This window comes from Pseudophryne corroboree, chromosome 2, assembly GCF_028390025.1.
Source record: "Pseudophryne corroboree isolate aPseCor3 chromosome 2, aPseCor3.hap2, whole genome shotgun sequence".
NCBI classification, from domain to species: Eukaryota; Metazoa; Chordata; class Amphibia; order Anura; family Myobatrachidae; genus Pseudophryne; species Pseudophryne corroboree.
The window spans coordinates 709,565,694-709,581,952 of NC_086445.1; positions in this window are offsets into that span (position 1 = coordinate 709,565,694).

The following is a 16,259-nucleotide window of genomic DNA, read 5'->3' on the forward strand; positions in this document are numbered from 1 at the left end:
TCAGGGTGCAGAGGTACCGAAAAGAAAGCGGAGCAGAGGTCAATAACAGTGAAAAATTTCGCAGTGGGAGGGATTTGCATTAGGATGACAGCTGGATTTGGCACTACGGGGAACTGACTCTCAACTATTTTGTTAATCCCCCTTAGATCCTGCACTAGCCGGTAACCCCTCCCCCCACTCTTTTTCACAGGGAAGATGGGACTATTAGCAGTGCTGGACGTTCTTACCAGAATGCCCTGTTGTAGCAAGCGCTCTATTACTGGGTAAACTCCTAACTCCACCTCTGGCTTCAGAGGGTACTGTGGGATTTTTGGAGCTATCCTACCATCTTTTACTTGTACAACTACCGGAGCTACGTTTGCCATTAATCCAGTGTCCTGTCCATCTTTTGTCCAAAGTGACTCTGGTATCTGAGATGTCATTTCTTCTACCTGGGAGGGAGTCCTATTTGTCATAATGGTATGTGACACTAATTTTGACGGGGAGTCTAACATGTCTCGCACTTCCTGAGCGTGATTCTCAGGTATGTCCAAGAATACACCTTCAGGAGTACAATAAATGACGCACCCCATTTTACACAGTAAGTCTCTTCCCAGGAGATTAGTCGGTGCCGATGCAGCCAGCAAAAAGGAATGCTTGGTATGTAAAGGCCCTATTGTAATCTCGGCTGGTTTGCTAACAGGGTAATGCTGGACTACTCCTGTTACTCCCACGGCTGGAATTGTCCTACCAGTGGTCCTCATGCCCACTGTCGAATTGATCACTGATTTGGCCGCCCCCGTATCTACAAGAAAGTTTAATGATTTACCAGCTACATTGATTGCAATTTCTGGTTCACTTCCAAGACTTGCAATCAATTTTACTGGCTGCAGATTATAGGTATGGCCACACCCCTATTGGGTATGGTGACCTCCCTGAATCCCGCTGGCAGCAACTACTTGTGATGGAGTTAATTGGGAGCTACCAGAGGCTTGCCAGTCTCTGTTCGGGGGGTATCTTTTTGTTTCCCCTGTATGTGGCTCATAACTCTGTTTCTGCGGACCTTGCTCCCAATGTCGTGTGTCGTGTCGTTGTCTAGGGGGTTGGTATAAGTTTCGTGAATTCTTCATTCTACAATCTCGTGCCATGTGTCCCTGTTTATGACAAGAATAACAAGTAACCACACTTGACTTACCCACAGGGTTTGGTGATACAAACAAAGGCTGCCTTGTGGTCAGGGCCTGTATACTTACGGCCATTAATTTATCACCTTGTTGTTCCCTGTGTCTGGTGATGTTCCTATCGTGATCAATAGCAGCCTCTCTCAAAGTAGCCACAGACAGACCTCGCCAACATGGTTGTGTGGTCTGTACCCTAGTCTTCAATGACTCTTTTAAACCATCCATCAGTACCGATACTGCTACTTCTCGATGGTTTGTGTTTGTTTTAATGTCCTCTATGCCTGTGTATTTTGCCATTTCTGATAATGCTCTGTGAAAATACTCTGCAGCTGTCTCTGACTCCTTCTGTTTAATGGAGAATATCTTGTTCCATCTGACTACCGCTGGGAAATACTCTTTTAACTGTAAGCTTATTCTTTTTACATTATCTTTGTTGTACACATCTGTAAGAGGTACATCCTGATCTAATCCGCAATCAGCTAAAAATTGAGTTGCGTCAACATTGGAGGGTAAACATGCTCTCAGCAATATCTGCCAGTCTTTATTGTTGGGCTCTACAGTGTTACCTAAGTCTCTGATGTATTTTTGACTGGCAACTAAGTCTTTTCTAGGGTCAGGGAATTCAGACACTATGGTCCTTAATTCCATTCGGGAAAATGGGGTGTACATGGCAATGTTTCTAATGGGAGTGGCTCCTGATGTGTCTGTTTTCCCATTTGGCACTGCTATTACTCTAACGGGATTAACTCTAACAACCTCATCCTGTGTAGATTCTACAGGCTGTGGTGAAATAGTTTCAGCATAGTGTATGGTGCCGTACTTACCCGTTGATACGACCTCACCTATCCCTCCGCTAGGGGCTTTCGTTACTAATCTCGGGGGTTGAGCTGTGCCTACAGTGGTCTCTGCTATGGTGGCTGCTAGAGAGAGCGCTGAAATTGTTGCCGATTCGTCTTCTTGATCACACTCCTGAGGAAAGTTCAAAACAGGGTACAACTTGCACGGGTTAATACTTGCATTGGTTAATTGGTTAACATTATCTTTAACATTTACACAGTTGCTAAGTGTTTGTGTGTTACACCTTAGTGCGTCATTCTCCGCAACCAATTTCTCTCCCGATATATATGGTGGCGGTGGGGCCGTGGCTATCAGTTTTCTGATTGAGCCAGATCCCGCCGCCTGAGCCAATCCTCTCTGTATGTCACCCTCCTGTTGCCACAACTGCAAATAATCATAATGCTTGATTCGTCTCTTTGCTGATTTAATGAGACATATCCTTCTCCTTAAATTCGTTAACACTTCTGTGCTGAAGCTACCTACTCTTGGGAATTTCTCCCTGTCATGTACTGTCATTCTCTCCCATTCATCACATAAAGCTTCTGTGTGACTTCCGTATTTCTCACACATTACATACCTTGCCGACCCAATTGGTCGGTTCACTGAATCAACCCGAACCGAGGTTGATTGCCCCCTACCTGAACAAGTGGCCCCCATAGTTCGAAAGTGTTGCTTTATCCAGCCAACCCTTACGCAAACCAAATGTCCAAAATAGGCTGACGGTGGCGGTTTACCGAGTACCCCACTCACTCGCCCACGCCGACCAATACGACCTGATCACACCGATATGGTGCTGGCGTACTCGACCTAGGGCCCCTGCGACCTGAACCTCTATTTACTGGAACCTGTGAGGGTGATCCGAAGAACACTTACTCTTTCCAGTAACTATTGGTTGCTGGATAGTTCCTGAGTGAGCAGCGAACTTCCCTTAAAATAAAAAAAAATACACAAATCACGTTAGAATGTACAAATAGCGTTTATGACCTTCGTACACAAATAGTACCGGTCAGGTTTACTAATGCACACAATTACGTGCGGTACAATCGTTCAGCACATAAGCAACTAATCTTATGTACGGAGCGACCAGTGGAATCGAAAATTGCGGCTGCGAATTCCTTCAGCCAGAGCTTGTATGGCCTATATGGGTGTTGCACCAACCCTTTCTTGGTGTTGTGCCTGTGGACTGTATAGCGGACTTCCTTGTCTGCTGTACCTGAACCTGTTGGTCTGCTATGACCTCCTGGTCTGTTACAGTATGACCTCCTGGTCTGCTACACTCTAATGCTCAAATTGTATGTTTTAACCAGGGATGCCTCCCTAGCCACCGTGTACGTCACTTACACGCATGTACCTCACGAGTACTCGACTTTTCTTGTGGTTCAACCTTTAAAATTGTAAAAACAAACACTCATTCACCGCATATACACTTTTGTTTCTATTTCTATTTCTGCGCAGAAATTTTTCTTTAGACCAGATGTGTTACCAATTAGGAGAAGGATCTGTTAATTTAAATTTGGAATGTAAAAAAAATAGATTTGCGCGATTTATCGCCTGGCATTATTTACCGCGTGGCGCTACTTATCGCGTTGAGAGGAGAGAAAAAAACTTGTGATTTGAGTTACGTGGGCGTACCCGTACGCTCCGTTGCGTAATATACGCTGCGTGCGTCGGCCTTTGGTTTGCGTGCACAGATCTCAGTCCTTGTTAGAGACACGTGCACGCAAAATAAAGATCCACCGTAACACAATTTATACGTTTATCAATGTAGATGATCCTTTATCATCTACCGCGCACCACACTGACTTCGCCTTGTCTCTCAGGCACAGCTGTGTGTTTGTCTATACTTTAACTATATTACCTTTACTCTTACACTTTGAAATAGCGGCAAATCTCTCTTAGCACGTTTATCAACTATATAACTGGCAAACAGGAGAGTGACATACGAAAATACACCAATGAAAAGGAAATGCAGATATATATGTGTGCGTGCGTGTGTACGCAAGACAGAAAAATAAACAGTTTTAAAAAGACACTATTGTTTTGTTCTTACCTCCGGTTCCCGGATTCCTTCAGCACCCTTTACTAAGAGAAGCAGACGCTTATCCAAACAGCACTACGAGGAATATGATCTCCCGCCCTTTGCTGCTGGATAATGTCTGCTGAAATTACCTAGTGCAGATATGTGAAGGACGGGCGAGCCGCCAATTGTTAAAGCAGATTATTTATCTTATATAATACCCTTTATGAGGTCTGAAACTACATATCCCAGCATGCCCTGACACAGTTTTGCTGTTAGAGAATGCTAAAGCTGTGTCATGGCATGCTGGGATGTGTAGTTTCTCAACAGCTGGAGGGCCACAGTTTGGACATGCCTGCTGTACGCTATCTACGTATGAAGTACCGTAAGGGTACGCTAGTTGCGTAACAATCGCTTTGCCGTGATCGAGACGCTCAAGCGTCACGTTCACTCACGGCCAAGAGATCACAGGCAGGCACGTTATTGGCTGTTGACTAACGTAATGATTCGCTATAGCGTAGCGGACGCTCGGGACCACGAGGAGATCACCAGCGGCGCTGACGCTCACTATATTAAACCTTTGTATCTAAACCATAAACAGTGTATTATGCAGTAAACCCTTTGCGTAGTGATATGGTGTAAATGCAACACAGTATAACCTTACTAGCTTAAAAGCAGTTTGAGAGTCACCGACGCTCTGAGAATACTTAACTCTATAAGAAATACACAGATACCTGGGCTTAGGGTCCAACGCCTAATATATATATATTTTGAATGATATACTTGCAAAAGAATTGATACAAATACAAATCATACACTACAATATAACATAGACTAACTAACCAGGTACCTACACAGTAAATACAATACAATTAAGTTTAGGAGAAAAATGAGAGAAAGAGAAGAGAGAGAAAGATATGGCCCATAATAACAAGAGAGAAACAGTATGATTACGGAGAAAAACTTACGCACAAAGGAAACGATCGCATGCGCCTCTGGACATCCAGCTCCCGATTTTCAGCAATGATAACCGTTGAAGAGTGAGAGCTGGATGTGATCGGCCTTTCTATTTATGCCCCACACACAATGCAATTCAATGGTCCCTACAATCTCATTGTTCATTGGACACAGGAATTCCTCCTCGCATTATAACAAAAGGTCATAGGTTGATTCATACAGGTGGGCTGTGACTATTTCCAACAGCTCAGGTGGGAGGGAAACTGGGTTTCCCGCCGCATGGGTAATAAAGTGCAAATAAAGTAAATGTTCATAAACTTCTTATGTCCATAACTATTCGCACGAGCGATTGATCTGCTTCAAACCAACACCGGAATATTTCTAATTAAATATTCTTCCGATGGATACTAAACACCACTGTATTACTCCTGTCTGACCCTTCGTATCAAACAAAGAGGGATTTCTCTGTTCATGAACATTCTATATTAACCAAACTTTCAGAATCTATCAAAGGGACCATGATCTACAAAATACATTATATAGTGAAAATATGTAACGATTGAGTCGCACGCTACGATCACATAAACTCTACCGTAAATACGCATACCGTGCGCCTGCGGGTGCCCGCGACTGTGAGTATGCGCACGTACGGGAGAGCATACGCATGCGCAGCACGGACCTGTGTGAGGTGCAAATATGGTAGTGTGCATAGAGATATTTTTCTGACTTTGACAATATTTAGCACAATCGATACCAAAAGCCAATAAGCTACTATGAGTATATAAGAAGAATTCTAATCAAACTTCTTCTATCAGGGACGCACTGCTATCCACATTAACAGGGAACATGAAGAGGCTACCTGTACATCACAAAAGTAGACATAGACAAAAACATACAAAGATCCTAATCTTGCCAAATGGCAACACAAAAAAAGACATATAATACACTAAAGAACACACAAAATATTAAAAACAAGTGTAGTGGAGCTCATTTTCTAAACTACTTCACTTATACCCCAAAATTTTTTAAACTTAGCTGCTCATTCAGGCCCCTAGGGGCTATTGTATCCAGCCTAAATATCCACTCGGCCTCACGCTTGTGTAGCTCTAAGACACGATTGCCACCTCTTATGGATGGCGGTATCCAGTAGATAATTCTGCACCGAAGAGTCGGTATCTGGTGCCCTAATTCCATCCAATGTCTTGCCACCGGCTTAACTGAACTTCCTGTCTCAATCGCTTGACGAATTGAGCTTCGATGGTTCGCCATTCGATCCCTGAATCGTCTTTTTGTCAGGCCCACATAAGCTAGCCCATAGGGGCACGTGATCAAGTAAATTACATGGTCCATCTTGCAATGCAACCGGTATCTTATTGGTATCTGCACCCCACTATGTGGATATGGGAATGTAGACCCCGAAATCAGGGATCTACACGTCGTGCAGTCCAAGCACTTAAAGCAACCTTTTTTTGCAGATCTCAGCCATGTTCCACCTTTTTCTTTCAACGGATTCATTAGTGGCCTCATCAGTTATTGTTTCAGGTTCGCTCCACAGCGATACGCCATCATAGGTTGTCGATCTGTCATTTTGCTAAGCTTGGAATCAGATGCAATGATGTTCCAATTACGCTTAAATGCATTCTTGACAGTTTTGGCTCTGTCATCAAATTTACTTGTATAAATTATCCGATTGCTACTTTTCTGCCCCGATTTACCCGTTTAACCGTTTGGTATAGCAACCTTACGGCAAACTTTCTCAAAGCAGTTCTCAATCGTCTTATGTGCATAACCCCGTTCTTTTAGACATGCCTTGACTTCCTGGATTTGCTGTTCTGCCATTCTCTGGTCAGTGTTAATCCGTAAAACACGTATAAACTGTGAGATTGGTAAATTAGTCTTGAGACTTGGAGAGTGATGGCTGGTGGCATATAACAAATAATTTCTGTCTGTCTCTTTTTTGAACAGCGTGGTACATAGACAATTGTCTCCTTTATTGTCACATCTAAAAAGTCTATCTTCGTTTTAACAATCTTGACTGTAAATTTCACCTGTGTTTCTAACTCATTGAGTGTCACTATCATTTGCTGGAACTCAGTCTCCGTCCCACTCCACAGTGCAAAGACATCATCAATAAATCTATGGTATTGTACAATATGAACACCAAACCTAGGTAAGATGAATGTGTTTTCTGACCAATACATGTAGATATTTGCATAAGCAGGTGCCAGGTTCGACCCCATCGCGGTCCCCGACACCTGCTTATAAAATCTCTCCGCATACAAAAAGTGATTCTCCTGAAGTACCAAACCCATTAATTCAATAATGAATTCAATCGGTGGACCCGAATGCCCAAAGTACACAAGAACATCACGGACTCCACTCATTCCAGCTTCATGTGGTATCACTGTGTACAATGAATTAACATCTAATGTTACCAAAAAAATATCACATTTAGTAAACTCCTTTTGCTTAACATTTTCAAGAAAGTCACTAGTATCACGCAGGTAACTATTGATTTGCAGGACGACTGGTTGCAAGTATTTATCAATACATTTTGCTATAGGTTGTAATAACGACCCTTGGGCCGAAATTATAGGATGCCCTGGAGGGTCCACTAGGGTCTTGTGGACCTTCGGTAAAGTATAAAGAAACGGGCATTTTGGATAGTCAACCGTCAAAAATTCTGCAGTCTGGCAATCTATCCAGCCATTTTGCAAGCCCCTACTAATACATGCATCCACCTTATGCTTAATATTCATCATGGGATCTGAAGCACACATCTTATATGTAGTGGTGTCAGCCAACTGTCTCTTTGTCGCTCTGTCATAATTTGCCCAATTCTGCAGCACAATTGCCCCACCCTTATCGGCTGGGCGTACTGTATTATCACATTTTCATTTTCCTTCAGTGATTTCAATGCCAATCTCTGTCCCCTGGTAAGATTATCATACCTTGTAGGTGTAACATCTGATTTCATATCAAATTCCATTGCTCTAGCAAATGTTTTAATGCTTGAATTCACTGAAGGTGGATCAAATAGGCTAGGATTTTTTAATTTTTCAGTCACAACCTGAGTTCCCTTGTCCCTAGGTCCAAAAAACTCTTAAGCGCAATTTGCGCCCAAATTTAAATTGATCAATACAAAAATCAAATGGATCGTAGTTTACTGTAGGTACAAAACTCAAGCCTAATGCCAGTAGTAATGTTTCATCTGGCGACAATTGGTGATCAGATAAATTAAATATAAGATTCATCTCCGCCTCCTGCGACTTCTTCTCCTTATAGCGGCTCCTCCTCGGGTGCGGCCTTCTCCTCTTATGTATATAGTGTCCTCCACCCCTCCCTGAAGGTCTAAAAAACCACTGGGTGGGCAGGTTTTGGAATGTTCAGTATCAGAGGCAGTGGCTGAGGAGGCAGTGTCTAGAGTCTAAAAGACTCTAGAACCATGGGTTCTTCTGTACCAGGTGTTGTTTATATTGTAATTATCACCACTCAGCCACCGGTAGGTATACTTGGTGATTTTTGTAATCATTCTCAATAGTGCTGATTTTTTTCTTTTAAAAGAAACCAACTCATTCTTGTATGTATCAATTTAATTCTGCAATTTCACACACCAATTATCAGATTTATCATTGGTCAATGTTTGCAGAGACTGTTGTTCAAAAGATTTAATCTCCTCTCTTACTTGTGTAAATTCAACCCATACTTCCTCAATAACAAGGAGCATGAGGTCGAAGGCGCATTTATTCAGTAAGCCACACCATCTACTGCAAAAAGTGGCACTATTACGTCCTATAGTTGGCACATTACCAACTCTAAAGCCACGTGGAATTTTCTTTGTTCTAAAATACTCAGAAATTGTCCATGTAGGACTCAATCAGTTTCTCTCCGTTTTAAACGCAATAGTCTATAGAATAAATCCACTGGCTTTTCAGTTGGCAATGCGCTGAACTCACATTTATCAAATAACACTTTCTCTGCATCCTCATCAGTCAATGGTATCAGTGTGTGTTCTGCCTCAAACAGTAGTCCCTCATCAAAGGCAATTGGTTTCTGCTGGGCATATCAAATTACTAATAACTGAAACAAGTGTATATACTGTACAAACACACATGTGCAAGAATCATACAGAGACTGAACACCAGCAATGGCAACACTAACAATAAAACTATAATTAGCTCAACCACACAAAATTAATTTAAAAACAGATTTGACCGCTTACAACAACATCCATATTTACTTCAGGTTTTTCAAAAGAGCTTTTAACAACATGGGTGCAGGAAGGAACTATGCTATTCAGCACAAGACCATAAATATTAGTAGAAAGTCCAGCACTCTCATCAGAAATTCAGCAGTGGGGTGCACTACACAGATTGATCCCCCTGTCAGGGTGATTCTAGTATACAGACAATATCCAAAGAAATAGGCACTCTCCAAGTCACTTTTAAATTTGCTTAGAACGTTTTTATGACATACAGTACCAATAGATGCAAGGCTTCACAGGGTTTGCATATAGACATTTTATATTGCAACATTTCGGTTACTAAATAACCTTTGTCAAGCTATTCATCTTAACCAGCCATCAAAAATAGCAACAAAGCAGAGTTAATGCAGCGTGCCTTGACTTTAGACGTGCCTTGACTTCCTGGATTTGCTTTTCTGCCACTCTCTGGTCAGTGTTAATCCATAAAACACGTCTAAACTGTGAGATTGGTAAATTAGTCTTCAGACTTGGAGAGTGATGGCTGGTGGCATATAATAAATCATTTCTGTCCGTCTCTTTTCTGAACAGCGTAGTACATAGACAATGGTCTCCTTTATATATTGTCAGATCTAAAAAGTCTATCTTCGTTTTATCAAGCTGTAAATTTCACCAGTGTATCTAACTCATTGAGTGTCACTATCATTTGCTGGAACTCAGTCTCCATCCCACTCCACAGTGCAAAGACATCATCAATAAATCTATGGTATTGTACAATATGATCACCAAACCTAGGTAAGATAAATGTGTTTTCAAACTAATACATGTAGATATTTGCATAAGCAGGTGCCAGGTTCGACCCCATCGCGGTCCCCGACACCTGCTTATAAAATCTCTCCGCATACAAAAAGTGATTCTCCTGAAGTACCAAACCCATTAATTCAATAATTAATTCAATCGGCGGACCCGAATGCCCAAAGTACACAAGAGCATCATGGACTGCACTCATTCCAGCTTCATGTGGTATCACTGTGTACAATGAATTAACATCTAATGTTACCAAGAAAATATCATCACATTTAGTAAACTCCTTTTGCTTAATTTTTTCAAGAAAGTCACTAGTATCACGCAGGTAACTAGGGATTTGCAGGACGACCGGTTGCAAGTATTTATCAATACATTTTGCTATAGGACCGAAATTGCTTGGACCAAAATTATAGGACGCATCCACATAGTTAGGTGCAGATACCAATAAGACACCGGTTGCATTGCATGATGGACCATGTAATTTACTTGATCACGTGCCTCTGTGGGCTAGCTTATGTGGGCCCGACAAAAAGACGATTCAGGGATCGAATGGCGAACCATCGAAGCTCAATTCGTCAAGCGATTGAGACAGGAAGTTCAAATAAGCCGGTAGCAAGACATTGGAGGGAATTAGGGCACCAGATACCGACCCTTCGGTGCAGAATTATTGACTGTATACCGCCATCCATAAGAGGTGGCAATCATGTCTTAGAGCTACACAAGCGTGAGGCCGAGTGGATATTTAGGCTGGATACAATAGCCCCTAGGGGCCTGAATGAGCAGCTAACTTAAAAATTTTTGGGGTATAGGTGAAGTAGATTAGAAAATTAGCTTCACTACACTTGTTTTTAATATTTTGTGTGTTCTTTAGTGTATTATGTCTTTTTTGTGTTGCCATTTGGCAAGATTAGGATCTTTGTATGTTTTTGTCTATGTGTACTTTTGTGATGTTCCCTGTTAATGTGGATAGCAGTGCGTCCCTGATAGAAGAAGTTTGATTTGAATTTTTCTTATATATGAGTAGCTTATTGGCTTTTGGTATCGATTGTGCTAAATAGCTATATGCCTTTGTAAAAAGTACCTATGATCAGGCGGAGCGCAGATGCGTTCCACACTGAGGAGGGATGTTGTAATTATATCCGGGATTAGCTGACCGACGGTGGAACGCATATCCGTTCCACGACCTTGTGTATAGTGTACAATGTGCCTTTGCCGGACACGGAAGTGACGCGCACTCCCGGAATTACACTCCGCGGACTGTGGTGCTCACGATTGAGTAGATGGAATGCACACCGGGGATTGTGCTGTGCACACATGCGGGGGTATTTAAGAGGCTCCTGGTGAACAGGCATGGTAATTCCGCTGCATTAACTCTGCTTTGTTGCTATTTTTGATGGCTTGTTAAGATGAATAGCTTGACAAAGGTTATTTAGTAACCGAAACGTTGCAATATAAAATATGTCTATATGGAAACCCTGTGAAGCCTTGCATCTACTGGTACTGTGAGAATGTCATAAAAACGTTCTAATCAAATTTAAAAGTGACTTGGAGAGTGCCTATTTCTTTGGATATTGTCTGTATACTGGAATCACCCTGACAGGGGATCAACCTGTGTAGTGCACCCCACTGCTGAATTTCTGATGAGAGTGCTGGACTTTCTACTAATATGTTTGTATGTGTATGTGTATATATATATATATATATATATATATATATATGTACAAACAAAGAACCCAGCACTCACCAAAGTAAACTCACTTATCCTCAACAATTCAATAAATAAATGATGGGGGTTTAGTTGGTGGATTGGCCAATGCACGGAAGCCTGCATACCGATTTTCAAGGTACCCCACCTTCATGCAGGTCCTACACTATCACAGAGTCTTAAAACCTGACTACTTCACTGCTGTTACACACATCATCTGCCTGCTAGATTTAATGTGTACCTGCCACAGACTTTATGGCTTTTAAAGGCACACTAGTCACCTATTGCACTGGCTCAAAGATGATTGCTAAGGAACAGCTGAGACAGGTTCAGGATAATAAAGTCCACACAGGGGTGCATGAGAAAGCTAGTGGCCACGGTTAATAAGAGCTAACCATAGATTAACCCCATCGTATACACACAGAGGAAAAAAACCCACAGCACTCACCACACCAGAAGCGGGGCACAGATATGCACTTACCACTCACAGGGTGGGGTGCATGTAACACAGCACTCTCCACCACAAAAGCGTGGTACACAGCTGTACTTACCACTCACAGGGCGGGGTGCATGTAGCCCATGACCACATCGCTCTAATAAATACAAACAAAGAACCCAGCACTCACCAAAGTAAACTCACTTATCCTCAACAATTCAATAAATAAATGATGGGGGTTTAGTTGGTGGATTGGCCAATGCACGGAAGCCTGCATACCGATTTTCAAGGTACCCCACCTTCATGCAGGTCCTACACTATCACAGAGTCTTAAAACCTGACTACTTCACTGCTGTTACACACATCATCTGCCTGCTAGATTTGATGTGTACCTGCCACAGACTTTATGGCTTTTAAAGGCACACTAGTCACCTATTGCTCTGGCTCAAAGATGATTGCTAAGGAACAGCTGAGACAGGTTCAGGATAATAAAGTCCACACAGGGGTGCATGAGAAAGCTAGTGGCCACGGTTAATAAGAGCTAACCATAGATTAACCCCATCGTATACACACAGAGGAAAAAAACCCACAGCACTCACCACACCAGAAGCGGGGCACAGCTATGCACTTACCACTCACAGGGTGGGGTGCATGTAACACAGCACTCTCCACCACAAAAGCGTGGTACACAGCTGTACTTACCACTCACAGGGCGGGGTGCATGTAGCCCATGACCACATCGCTCTAATAAATACAAACAAAGAACCCAGCACTCACCAAAGTAAACTCACTTATCCTCAACAATTCAATAAATAAATGATGGGGGTTTAGTTGGTGGATTGGCCAATGCACGGAAGCCTGCATACCGATTTTCAAGGTACCCCACCTTCATGCAGGTCCTACACTATCACAGAGTCTTAAAACCTGACTACTTCACTGCTGTTACACACATCATCTGCCTGCTAGATTTGATGTGTACCTGCCACAGACTTTATGGCTTTTAAAGGCACACTAGTCACCTATTGCTCTGGCTCAAAGATGATTGCTAAGGAACAGCTGAGACAGGTTCAGGATAATAAAGTCCACACAGGGGTGCATGAGAAAGCTAGTGGCCACGGTTAATAAGAGCTAACCATAGATTAACCCCATCGTATACACACAGAGGAAAAAAAAACCCACAGCACTCACCACACCAGAAGCGGGGCACAGCTATGCACTTACCACTCACAGGGTGGGGTGCATGTAACACAGCACTCTCCACCACAAAAGCGGGGTACACAGCTGTACTTACCACTCACAGGGCGGGGTGCATGTAGCCCATGACCACATCGCTCTAATAAATACAAACAAAGAACCCAGCACTCACCAAAGTAAACTCATTTATCCTCAACAATTCAATAAATAAATGATGGGGGTTTAGTTGGTGGATTGGCCAATGCACGGAAGCCTGCATACCGATTTTCAAGGTACCCCACCTTCATGCAGGTCCTACACTATCACAGAGTCTTAAAACCTGATTACTTCACTGCTGTTACACACATCATCTGCCTGCTAGATTTAATGTGTACCTGCCACAGACTTTATGGCTTTTAAAGGCACACTAGTCACCTATTGCACTGGCTCAAAGATGATTGCTAAGGAACAGCTGAGACAGGTTCAGGATAATAAAGTCCACACAGGGGTGCATGAGAAAGCTAGTGGCCACGGTTAATAAGAGCTAACCATAGATTAACCCCATCGTATGCACACAGAGGAAAAAAAACACAGCACTCACCACACCAGAAGCGGGGCACAGCTATGCACTTACCACTCACAGGGTGGGGTGCATGTAACACAGCACTCTCCACCACAAAAGCGGGGTACACAGCTGTACTTACCACTCACAGGGCGGGGTGCATGTAGCCCATGACCACATCGCTCTAATAAATACAAACAAAGAACCCAGCACTCACCAAAGTAAACTCACTTATCCTCAACAATTCAATAAATAAATTATGGGGGTTTAGTTGGTGGATTGGCCAATGCACGGAAGCCTGCATACCGATTTTCAAGTTACCCCACCTTCATGCAGGTCCTACACTATCACAGAGTCTTAAAACCTGACTACTTCACTGCTGTTACACACATCATCTGCCTGCTAGATTTGATGTGTACCTGCCACAGACTTTATGGCTTTTAAAGGCACACTAGTCACCTATTGCACTGGCTCAAAGATGATTGCTAAGGAACAGCTGAGACAGGTTCAGGATAATAAAGTCCACACAGGAGTGCATGAGAAAGCTAGTGGCCACGGTTAATAAGAGCTAACCATAGATTAACCCCATCGTATACACACAGAGGAAAAAAAACCCACAGCACTCACCACACCAGAAGCGGGGCACAGCTATGCACTTACCACTCCCAGGGTGGGGTGCATGTAACACAGCACTCTCCACCACAAAAGCGGGGTACACAGCTGTACTTACCACTCACAGGGCGGGGTGCATGTACCCCGCTTTTGTGGTGGAGAGTGCTGTGTTACATGCACCCCACCCTGTGAGTGGTAAGTGCATAGCTGTGCCCCGCTTCTGGTGTGGTGAGTGCTGTGGTTTTTTTCCCCTCTGTGTGTATACGATGGGGTTAATCTATGGTTAGCTCTTATTAACCGTGGCCACTAGCTTTCTCATGCACCCCTGTGTGGACTTTATTATCCTGAACCTGTCTCAGCTGTTCCTAGATGTAGTTTAGCATCCAGAAATATCAATCTGAGAACATGTAAAATATCACTTAATACTTGCCAGTATAATGCGCTGAAGTATTGAATGTCATGTCAAATGTTCTCCTATTGAGATTCCAGGATACTAAATTAAGTGCTATTTACGGTGATTTTTTTACATAATTTGCTACTATTTTCCATTAATGTAATTTAATGTATACATTGTGTTATTTTTATGAAATTGACATGTATGCACATTGATATTTTTAATTATTAGTAACTATTTAAATTAATTTCTGCCTTACAGGGCCACCTTATTTGTGTTGCTTGTTTGGTTTTTGTGAGAGGAGTGACAGTCTGCTCTTTGGGATGTAGGCGGTTGGGATCTTGGCAGTCGGCATACCGACGCCGGGTTCCCGGCCGCCAGGATGCTGGCGGAGGGCCTGGGACTATTCCCACTCGTGGGTGTCCACGACATAGAGTGGGAACAGAACCTGTGGCAAGCACAGCGAGCGACCAAGCCCGCAGCATGGCGAGCGTAGCAAGCCCGCAAGGGGCTTCATTGCACTCGCCCCCCCTGCCGGCATTCTGGCAGCCGGGATCCCAGCATCAGTATGCTGACCGCCAGGATCCCGCATGTCGGTCATGCATACCCAACGCCTCTCTTTTAGGTGGCTGCTGGGATTGCATAGAGTTAATTAGTGTATATATGGGTACATTACTAATTGGCACCAAGAGATTTATTTCCTTTATTGCTTTTATCAAAATAATGCGGACTAAATTGAAGTCAGTAACTGCGAGTGTGCATCCACTGTGCCACTAGCTGTTGATGTTGGGACGCAATTAGGTGATAATAAACTTCACTGTCAGTAGCTGACAGTGCACATCATCCAACAAACCAAATTATATCCCATTTTCCCCACACCGCCCCCTTAAAAAAAATTCTCTTTGGACAATGGTTTTTCATATGTAATCTATATAAATGTGAGTTATATACAAACAAGGCTATCATTTAGTTTTATATGAATAAAATCTAGACAACTTTAGTATCTTTCATGTTCAATTTATATACCACACTTCAGCATGAAAATATTAATTATGTATTTCTCTAACGTCCTAAGTGGATGCTGGGACTCCGTAAGGACCATGGGGAATAGCGGCTCCGCAGGAGACTGGGCACAACTAAGAAAGCTTTAGGACTAACTGGTGTGCACTGGCTCCTCCCACTATGACCCTCCTCCAGACCTCAGTTAGATTTCTGTGCCCGGCCGAGCTGGATGCACACTAGGGGCTCTCCTGAGCTCCTAGAGAGAAAGTATATTTTAGGTTTTTTATTTTACAGTGAGATCTGCTGGCAACAGACTCACTGCAACGAGGGACTAAGGGGAGAAGAAGCGAACCTACCTAACTGGTGGTAGCTTGGGCTTCTTAGGCTACTGGACAC